This window comes from Solanum verrucosum, unplaced genomic scaffold (assembly GCF_900185275.1).
Source record: "Solanum verrucosum unplaced genomic scaffold, falcon-dt-bn FXZP01000176.1, whole genome shotgun sequence".
NCBI lineage: Eukaryota > Viridiplantae > Streptophyta > Magnoliopsida > Solanales > Solanaceae > Solanum > Solanum verrucosum.
In genome coordinates, this window is record NW_026020412.1 from 2,896,015 (window position 1) to 2,906,660 (window position 10,646).

The following is a 10,646-nucleotide window of genomic DNA, read 5'->3' on the forward strand; positions in this document are numbered from 1 at the left end:
TTTTTGTAATTTTAAAATGAATTTTGAAAGAATTTATAAGTCTTTAAATTGTGATTTAGATATTTTTGAATGTTAATTTAAGTTTGTTGTTTTATATTTTGTGTAGCTTCTTTATAATGTTTTGTGTTTGATTGGGGCTGAATTGAATTGAATTGCTTTTAGCAACAGAAACTGGCAGTTTCTGTTGTCACAAAAATTGCAGAAAAATCGACGGACAGGATAGTTTTGTCCGTCGCTTTACTGGATTTTATTTTTCAAAAAACCCAGAAAAGCGACGGACAAGGTCCTTTAGTTCGTCGCTTTTCTAGATTTTTCAATTTTTTATTTCCAAAAAAGTGACGGACTTCGTCTCTTTTTTAAAATAAAAAAAAGCGACGGACGATGTCGCATTCTTAAAAAAAAAGCGTCGAGCCAAACAACGACGAGATTGACTGCGTCGCTTTTGGCCAAAAAAGCGACGCAGTTCGTTGCTTTTTTCCTTCTCTTTTTGACAATTTTTTAGTAGTGTATGAACAAATGTTTATTGTGCCTTATCGGAAAGGTCACAACTCTGGAAAGTCACAGCCCTTCGAAAAGGTCACAACCTTTCATAAACGTCACAATCTTTCATAAAAGTCGCAACTCTTCATAAAAGTCACAATTTTTCATAAAAGTCATAACTTTTCATAAAAGTCACAACTTTTTTATGAAAGGGGTAGGCTATTTTTAGAAATAAATAAATTAAAAAGGACACCTGATCTGTGGTGGCTCCACGTAGGCGGGACTAAGGTTCTTTATATATATATATATATATGATGATTAATTAGATATTTCTATTTGATTTGTACTTTACGTGTTTACTGTTCTAAGTTTGTCAATTATCATTTGAGTCTTTTTATTTACTTTTTAGTCTCTAATGCTAGTCACATTTATAGTTGTCACAAGTTGAGTATGTTAGATTATTTTTTGAGTCTCTTTAGTATTTGTATATACATTTACTAAGTTATCTTGATTTTAACTTTTATTCTACTTTTTCTTTCTTTGTCTTCTTATTTGCATCTTTTCATTGTGGTTCAAAAGTAAGAATGTTACAATCAATGTCAGAGTTAGCTCAAAATAATTGGAGGCTTAAAACAAAGTTTCAATCAGATGCCTAAAATATAAACGAACTTCATATGTATTTATTTATTTTTCTAACTTTTTAGATGCAAATTATTACTCAATATCTTTTTTATAATTGATTTCTTTGAATACCTTTTTTGAAATTATTAGTTTTAGATAAGATTTCAACAATTCAATGTTGAAAAATACATTTTTAATAAGGCAATCATTATATGAATTATGAACATAATTCTATTAATTAAAAGTTGATAAACTTTAAATAAACATAAGTTAGAACCATAAAATCTGATTCGAGAATTTGATAAATTGGTATACCCTACTTTAATATGTTTGTTGTAATGCTTGAAAACTTAAGAAGAAACAAAAAATAATATTTTACTTTGTTCAATACTATTTAACTATTGATGGGATAAGGCATAAGTACCCCCTAGACTATGACTGAAATCTCAGAGATGCACCTTAACTAAACTAAGGTCCTATTACCCCTGAACTATTTTTTTTTTGTAATTTTGTACACCTTTTGTCTTACGTGGCATACTCCATGACTCCACGCAATTGAGGCGCATGGGAAATACTTGGATGCCATGTAAGCAAAAAAGATGTACAAAAAAAAATGGGTTAGGGGGGTAATAGGACCTTAGTTTAGTTAAAGTGTGTTTCTGAGATTTCGGTCATAGTTTAGGGGGGTACTTGTACCTTTTCCCAGTATTGATTGATATTTTTGATAGAGTTACAAAATTTTGAAGAAAGAGAGTGCAAAAGGAGTGAAGAAAGATAAATAATGTGAGTGTTAGCGAAAAAAATGTAAGAAGATAAAACAATGTTTTCTTGATTTCTTCTATTTAAATGGGGTTAAGGAGAATAAATTAGTATACCCTTTTTTAAAAAATTACTTTTATCATAATTTATTGAGAAAATAGCCAAATGACCCCCAACCTAGTATCGAATTCTCAACTACACACTTATACTTCACAGGGGACCTATTACCCCATTGAACTATTTTTCAATGAAATAAATAACACCCTGAAATGGGAAAATGCAAAAGTACCCCCCCCCCCCCAACCTATGCCCGAAATCCCAGAGACACACTTATACTATACTAAGGTCCTATTACCCCCCGAACTTATTTTATAAATAATTTTCTATCCCTTTTCTGCCTACGGGCACTATCAATCAGATAGCTTGAAAAAAATTGTCAACACGCATTGGACCCAAAAGATAGTGCCACGTAGGCCGAAAATTGTTTATAAAATAAGTTCGGGGGAGGGGGGGAGGGGGGTAATAGGACCTTAGTATATTATAAGTGTGACTCTGAGATTTCGGGCATAGGTTGAAGGGGGGGGGGGGAGTACTTATGCATTTTCCCAAAAAAAAAAGGGAAAATGCATAAGTACCCCCCTAGTCTATGCCCAAAATCCCTAAGACACACCTAACCTTTACTAAGGTCATATTACCCCCGAACTTATTTTATATATAATTTTCTACCCCTTTTCGACCTACGTGGCACTATCTTGTGGGCCCAACGCGTGTTGACAATTTTTTCAAGGATAATACCACGTAGGCCGAAAAGGGATAGAAAATTATATATAAAATAAGTTCGGGGGGGGGGTAATAGGACCTTAGTAAAGGTTAAGTGTATCTCAAGGATTTTGGGCATAGGCTGGGAGGGGGGGGGGTACTTATGCATTTTCCCAAAAATAATCAATATATATACTTGACAGTTGGTTGTGCGTGTCCACCACCGCAAGTTCTGAATGTGGGTGTTCAATTTTAGGGTGTTATTTATTTCATTGAAAAATAGTTCAAGGGGGTAATAAGTCCCCTATGAAGTATAAGTGTGTAGTTGGGAATTCGATACTAGGTTGGGGGGTCATTTGACTATTTTCTCTTCTTTAAAGTTCACAACCTAAAGTTCTAAAATCCTACAAAAATTTGAGTTCTTTAAAGTTCACAACTTAAAGTTCTAAAATTCTAGAATAATTCAAGATTTCTAACATTTCACAACCTAAAGTTCTAAAATCCTACAATAATTCAAGATTCCTAACGGTTACAACCTTATGAAGTTCTAAAATCCTACAAAAATTCAAGTTCTCTAAAGTTCACACCTTTAAGTTCTAAAATCCTACAATAATTCAAGATTTCTAAAGTTCACAACCTGAAGTTCTAAAATTCTACAATAATTCAAGATTTCTAAAGTTCACAACCTAAAGTTTAAAATCCTACAATAATTCAAGATTTCTAAAGTTCACAACCTAAAGTTTAAAATCCTACAATAATTCAAAAATTTTAAAGTTCACAACTTAAAGTTCTAAAATCCCAAAATAATTCAAGATTTCTAAAGTTCACAACCTAAAGTTCTAAAATCCTACAATAATTCAAGATTTCTAAAGTTCAGAACCTAATAAAAGTTCTAAAATCCTACAAAAATTCAAGTTTATATCTAATTTCTAGAATTTCTAAGTTCAAGAATATAATTCAAGTAACCCAATTTTCAAGGGATAAGGGTCTGAAAAATACTCCAACTTTGGTCGAATTTGCTGTTGCGATACTATACTTTCATGAAGACTTATTACTTCCCTAGACTATTTAATACCGTATTTTAAACATATATATTTGCCCACGTGGACATAAAAAATAATGCAAAATTATAAATAGTAATGTGTCCACGTGGGCACATATATACCTTTAAAATATACTATTAAATAGTTCAGGGGGTAAAAAATACGGTATTAAATAGTCTAGGGAGGTAATAGGTCCTCATGAAAGTTTAGTATCGCAACAACAAATCCGATCAAAGTTGGAGTATTTTTCAGACCCTTATCCCAATTTTCAACATCAATATAATACATATAACCACAAATACAATGGCAAATTGAAAAATTCAACTAATCTCTAACTTCTAGCTTCTAATTATTTGTTAGTTCTAACTTCTAATACTTAATTTACAATCATATTTTAAAATCCCCAATTTTTCTAACTTCAACTTTCAAACTTACTAAATTCAAAAACTTCTAAGTTGGAAAATTTAACTAATCTAATTTCAACTTTCATATACTATCCAATATTTTTCTAACTTCAACGTAATCTAACTTTCATATACAATTCAATGTTTTTCTAACTTCAACCGTCAAACATACTAAATTCAAGAATTTCAAAGTAGGAAAATGCAACTAATCTAACTTCTAACTTTATTCTATTTTATTTTTTCTTTTTCTTTTTCTTTTAAAACTTGTAAACGATACATATACACAAATTGATCCATCAAATTTTAGATTGCTACAATACTTGCCTCAAAATCATTCAATTGTTTTCTTGGCTTTATTAATTTCTGAAAATTTGAAGAAAAAAATTTATTGTTCTCCATCGTGTTCATCGGATTTGTGCGAATTTGTGAGTGTGATCAAGTTTGGTGTATGGAATCTACACATTACTTGTTAATTTATTTCTAATTTGGTGTGAAGATTTGGGCCAAAAACTAGAAAACTCCATTGACATAGAAAGTTGTCAAAATCAAAAAAGAAATGTGGGTTTCTGGGTTTGAATTTAAATCTGAATTTTCATTTGCAATTATTAATTTGTAGAGACTAAATTGAATCTTTTATGAGAATCCCATTGTTGAGTTCCTGAGTTTGAAAACATCTAAATCAATTGATTTGAACTAAAAAAATTGACGAATGAAGGACGGAATACAAATCCATGGACAACCATTGTTAAAGAGCTTCGAAGCTCAAGTATGAATTTTTGAATTTGTAGGCGAATTCATCTTTTTCAATGATTATTTCCTCGTCATTGCCGGCTCGTCCGATAAGTTTCTCTAACAAATATAAAATTTATCATTCATCAAAGATGGGGTCGGGACTGCTGATTCTTCTTCTCCAAAGTGAAAGGGAAAGTAATATCCACCATTAAAACAGTGCCATTTTGCTTATAAAAATAAATAAATAAAATATAAACTATTTAATTATTAAATTTTTTTATAAAAATATTCTTTTTACTTGTTTTTTTGCTTTTCACTCTCTCAATGAGACACTCTCTGTGCCAACTCAACATTTAATGAGTCATTTATTTCATTTTTAAATAGTTCAAGTGCATGATAAAACATCCGTAAAATTAAAGTGTGTAGTTAGAATTTTGAGTATAGATTGAGGGGGTTTTAGACAATTTTCTCTAATTTATTCTTTGTAAAAATTTGGGTGCCCCTCCCCCAATTTTGGGAGTCAGGGCATATGCCTAAATCTTTTTAAGCAAGAGTCGGCTCCGATTCCACTTTAATTACTAAAATCATCTTCAATACTCTCAACTGCAAGAAAAAACAATTGATGCCTTCAGTTGACTAAACCTATTTCTGCCAACCTCCCAGTTTCGAGCAGCCATCGTGAAGTTACCAAAATCACTATTTATATGATTCACTTAATCCATACAAGTAGAGGTGTCAAAATTGAACTCAAGTGTAGGTAACCCAACTATAATTTTAAGGGTTGGGCTTAAGATGATTCAAAATTGGGGATAATTTGAAGGAGGAGTCGGATGAGGGGTCAAATTTCAGCTTCTAGTGTGGAAAATTCTGCTAGTAACGAAGTTAATGACGGTCCAATTTTAGTTTGGGAATTGTATAGAGGTTGAGCAGAACAATGAGACAAAGCATGTTCAGAAAAAGTATTGTGAAGGTAAAAAAAGAGTAAAAGAGGTGAACGATGTGCGAAAATTGAAAAGAAGATGCGTTTATATTGCATCTACCGCTAAGAATATAGTTAATAGCGATGACGAATTTGAGGATTTACCTCCTCAATTTCAGTCGAACAAATTGAAAAATAAAGTTGTGCCGGAGAAGAAGAAGTCAGTGCTGGAGAAGAAGTCAGGGAAGGATGCAAAGCCACGGAAACGATTGGCGAACAATGTCATTCTACCGGAGAGTGGAGATCCGGTATGTGATAGTATTTTCAATCTATTTCTATGTGTTCTCTTAGTTAGTTGTTGTTTAGGACTTGTATACTAATTACTAACCTGCTTTGATATGTAGTTTTTGTAATTCATCATTAATTCAACTTTAATATGTAGTAATACATTTTTAATTCAAGTTTAATACATTTTGCAGTTAATTGATTTATGATTAGTGATAGTTAGTTCGACTAATTAAAATTGAACTTGAATTTCTATTTATATGCAGGATCGTAAATTCTAGAAACATTCGGATGTTGTGTATATTGCGAGTAGGTAGTCATCTTACATTAATTATAGTGTCATCGACCAAATTAAAATCTCTTTATCCGAAAAATAGCTTGAGCTGTTTAGGAATACATGTTTTTGTGACTTTCTTTACCTTCCAAAAGTGAACATACAACTCCAACTTATTCATTGCCTTATGAATAAGGAGTTAAAACACACTCCAGATAATGTGTTTGCTATTGAAATACATGACAAAAAATTGTTTTTTAGTCTAAGAGAATTTGGATTAGTTATTGACTTAAATTGTGTTAGTGATGACACTCCTGTCAATGTTCCAGATTTTAAGTTAGTTTGTTGAGAATTTATTTTCCAGAACAAATCACTGTTCAAAAGAGTCTTCTACGTGAGTTGTTTCTAGCTAAAGAATTCATAGATGATGACTCCGTTGTTTCATTGGTTGTTCTCTTCTTTGTTAATGAATTTTTATTTTCCTATGAGAACAATGAACACCAAATTAGTAATAGATATTTTTACATTGTGGAAAGTGGACAATTCAATTCATATCCGTGGGGATTAAATGTCTACAAGGAGTTGCTTGATTCTGTGTGGCACACGCTTAAATCAACCCATAAATACTATAGATTGGGTGGCTTGTCTCTTGCTCTTCAAATTTGGATATTTGATTGTTGTTCAAAAGTCGATGAAGATATAGCTATTCGGGTTTCTGATTCTATTCCAAGAATCTTGAATTGGAAGACAACTGTTGATAGCCCATGACAAAAATATATTGAGAAATATCTCTTCATGCCTACAAAAAAATAAGGTGTTTGTACAAAGTAAATACATTTTATGACATTTTTTAGTTCAACTCAAGTTAATATATCTATCTTTATTTTCTTTATTTGATTTTTCAGTTTGAGAACATAGTGGCCGGTGAAGATGAAGTTTATAAATTCAGGCTTCTTGAACCTCGTGATTACAATGCTGAAATTTTAAAATTGAAGCCCAAAGAATCAAGTCATGGTCTAGACATGTTGACTAAGGAAGTTATAGAATTGAGAAAAGAACTTATAAAGGTATATAAAAACTTGACTTTAGGCTTGATTATTTTCAAAATTGTTATTTAATATGTGTTATGTTTGATTATCTATTAGGCGAATGAAAACCACAAAGCACTTGAAAAGAAGAAAGATTTAGGATTTAATCAAATCAAAGAATTTGTGGTGAATTCTAACAAACAACTATTTGAGGATATTTCTTTGTTGTTTGCTAAGAGTGATGGTAGCAGCTCTGTTATCCGAAAAGCCAGAAACCATATAACAGGAAGGCATTTCGGATAACAGAGTTGCTACCATCACTCTTACCAAATAACAAAGAAATATCCTCAAATAGTTGTTTGTTAGAATTCACCACAAATTCTTTGATTTGATTCAATCCTAAATCTATCTTCTATTCAAGTGCTTAGTGGTTTTCATTTGCCTAGTAGTTAATCAAACAATACACAAATATTAAAATAACAATTTTGAAAAAAAACAAGCCTAAAGTCAAGTTTTTATATACCTTTATAAGTTCTTTTTTCAATTCTATAACTTCATTAGTCAACATGTCTATACCATGACTTGATCCTTTGGGCTCCAATTTTAAAATTTCAGCATTGTAATCATGAGGTTCAAGATGCCTGAATTTATAAACTTCATCTTCACCAGCCACTATGTTCTCAAACTGAAAAATCAAATAAAGAAAATAAAAATAGATATATTAACTTGAGTTGAACTAAACAATGTATTAACTTTGTACAAATACCTTATTTTTTTTGTAGGCATGAAGAAATATTTCTCAATATATTTTTGCCATGGACTATCAACATTTGTCTTCCAATTCAAGATTCTTGGAATTGAATCAGAAACCCGAATAGCTATATCTTCATCGACTTTTGAACAACAATCAAATATCCAAATTTGAAGAGCAAGAGACAAGCCACCCAATCTATAGTATTTATGGGTTGATTTAAGCGTGTGCCACACAGAATCAAGCAACTCCTTGTAGACATCTAATCCCCACAGATATGAATTGAATTGTCCACTTTCCACAATGTAAAAATATTTATTACTAATTTGGTGTTCATTGTTCTCATATGAAAATAAAAATTCATTAATAAAGAAGAGAACAACCATATGAAACAACGGAATCATCATCTATGAATTTTTAAGCTAGAAACAACTCACGTAGATGACTCTTTTGAACAGTGATTTGTTCTGGAAAATAACTTCTCAACAAACTAACTTAGAATCTGGAACATAGACAAGAGTGCCATCACTAACACAATTTAAGCCAGTAACTAATCCAAATTCTTTAAGACTAAAAATCAACTTTTTGTATTCAATAGCAAACACATTATCTGGAGTGTGTTTTAACTCCTTATTCATAAGGCAATGAATAAGTTGGAGTTGTATGTTCACTTTTGGAAGGTAAAGAAAGTCACAAAAACATGTATTCCTAAACAGCTCAAGCTGTTTTTCGGATAAAGAGATTTTAATTTGGTCGATGACACTATGATTAATGTAGAATGACTACCTACTCGCAATATACACAACATTCGGATGTTTCCAGAATTTATGATCCTGCAGAGAAATTGAACTTCAACTTTAATTAGTCAAACTAACTTTCAGTAATCTTAATAAATTAATTAACTGCAAAGTGTATTAAACTTGAATTAAAAATGTATTACTACATACTAAAGTTGAATTACAAATATTACATATCAAACCAAGTCAGTAATAAGTATACAAGTCCTAAACAACAACTAACTAAGAAAACACATAGATATAGATTGTTCTTGATACTTCTCCGGGCAAAACCAGACTGCGCCTTGAATATCAGGTCTAGGCTAGAGCATCCCAGTTCTGATTTCTGAATCAAGTGTCAAGCAGAATTTCAAATCCCGGTATAAATCTTGAGGAGTTGAGTCTGCAAAAGGGTCTAGGCTTTGCTTGCACTACATATCTGATCTTGAAATGTGAGCTTCATTGAAATAGAACAAGCTTCAAGAAGTCTCATTATATTCAATTTGTACTTTAATGTGAAAGGTGTGTGAAAAGAGGTAATTCCAATAACAGACTAAGTTTCTCGGTGGATATTTTAGAATTGTTACCCATTCTCAACTGGTTTTAGGTGGAACAGTTTTCTCCACTGTCTGTCTTTGCTGGCATGGCAGAGATTCCCTGTTTTGCTTTTAGGACTCCCTTAGATGTGCAGAATGTAGAGTAAAGAGAAGGGGAGAAGAGCTTATCCGATCTATCAGATGTAAATGTAAAATATTTTTAATTGGTTGGACCAAAATATACTCTGAACTTTGTGGGAAGACTAATAGATTGAGAATCCAACTTTAAATTATCTGTCAAGGGACCACCTCGATTGCATGTTGTGTTTTGATTGCCGTGTTTCATATTTTTGTACGGGAACTTCTATGGTGTTATACTAAAGAAGATTGTACTAGTTACCTCATTGTTGATGCCCAATTTTTTTTCTTCATCTGCTGTAACACCTAATGATGGCATCTGGCTTTTAATCAAGTATCTGGCTTTCTTTTAGGCATTACAGATCCTTCACATCATAGTATCTCTCATTATCAACTATCCCAAATGCCTTGGCTATAACTCTTAAAGCTCTATGTAATGTCTCTAAGAGAAAGAAAAGCATAAGCTTGAAGAGAAGAGAGAAGAAACCTGGGATGCTGCAGGAATTAGAGGTGGGAAAACCTAGATATCTTACTATGACTAGACCTGACAATTGACATTACTAATGCTTCTGAACTTCAATCCATTTGTCCGAATACCTAAAACTGGAAGTAGTTTTCCAGCTTAAAATAGTACTTGCTTTTAACTGTGGAATTAACAAATTTCTGTAATGATGTCATACTTGTGATGATTCATAAGAAACCTTCCCGATTAAGTGTTTTTTGTCACTCAGTGCTATTCAGATGAACTAAATTTGTTGGTTTCCGTGTAAGTATCCATTTGCCTATGTTGGTAAATGATTGAAATAGCCAAGCTTTGATTTATTATCTTCAATCTGATAGTTCATTTATTAACTGGACAATTTGTTCCTTGCAATGGTCTTAGTAGTTATGGACAATGAAAAATGGTCGTTTGCTGCAGGTATTTGGTTCAGCAGGAGTTATTGGAAATCCTATGGGATTTGCAAGGAGCATGGGTCTTGGCCTCAAAGATTTCTTGTCAACTCCTGTACAAAGTGTTTTCCAGGTACCTTATGCATTATCTGCTCTTTTACCCTTCCAACTAGATGTAAACCCAGCTCTTTCTGCAGACTCGTGCAGGTTTTATTAAAGGCATGGCACAAGGGACCTCTAGTCCTTTGAG

At 32.1% G+C, this 10,646-nt stretch overlaps 2 pseudogenes; one reads left to right on the top strand and one right to left on the bottom strand.

The window, feature by feature from the left end:
• The first annotated feature begins 5,732 nt into the window (after positions 1-5,732).
• On the top strand, positions 5,733-7,394 carry LOC125840680 (uncharacterized; annotated as a pseudogene).
• Positions 7,395-7,508: 114 nt separating this feature from the next.
• Positions 7,509-9,824, bottom strand: LOC125840681 (uncharacterized; annotated as a pseudogene).
• Between the last annotated feature and the right edge of the window lie 822 nt (positions 9,825-10,646).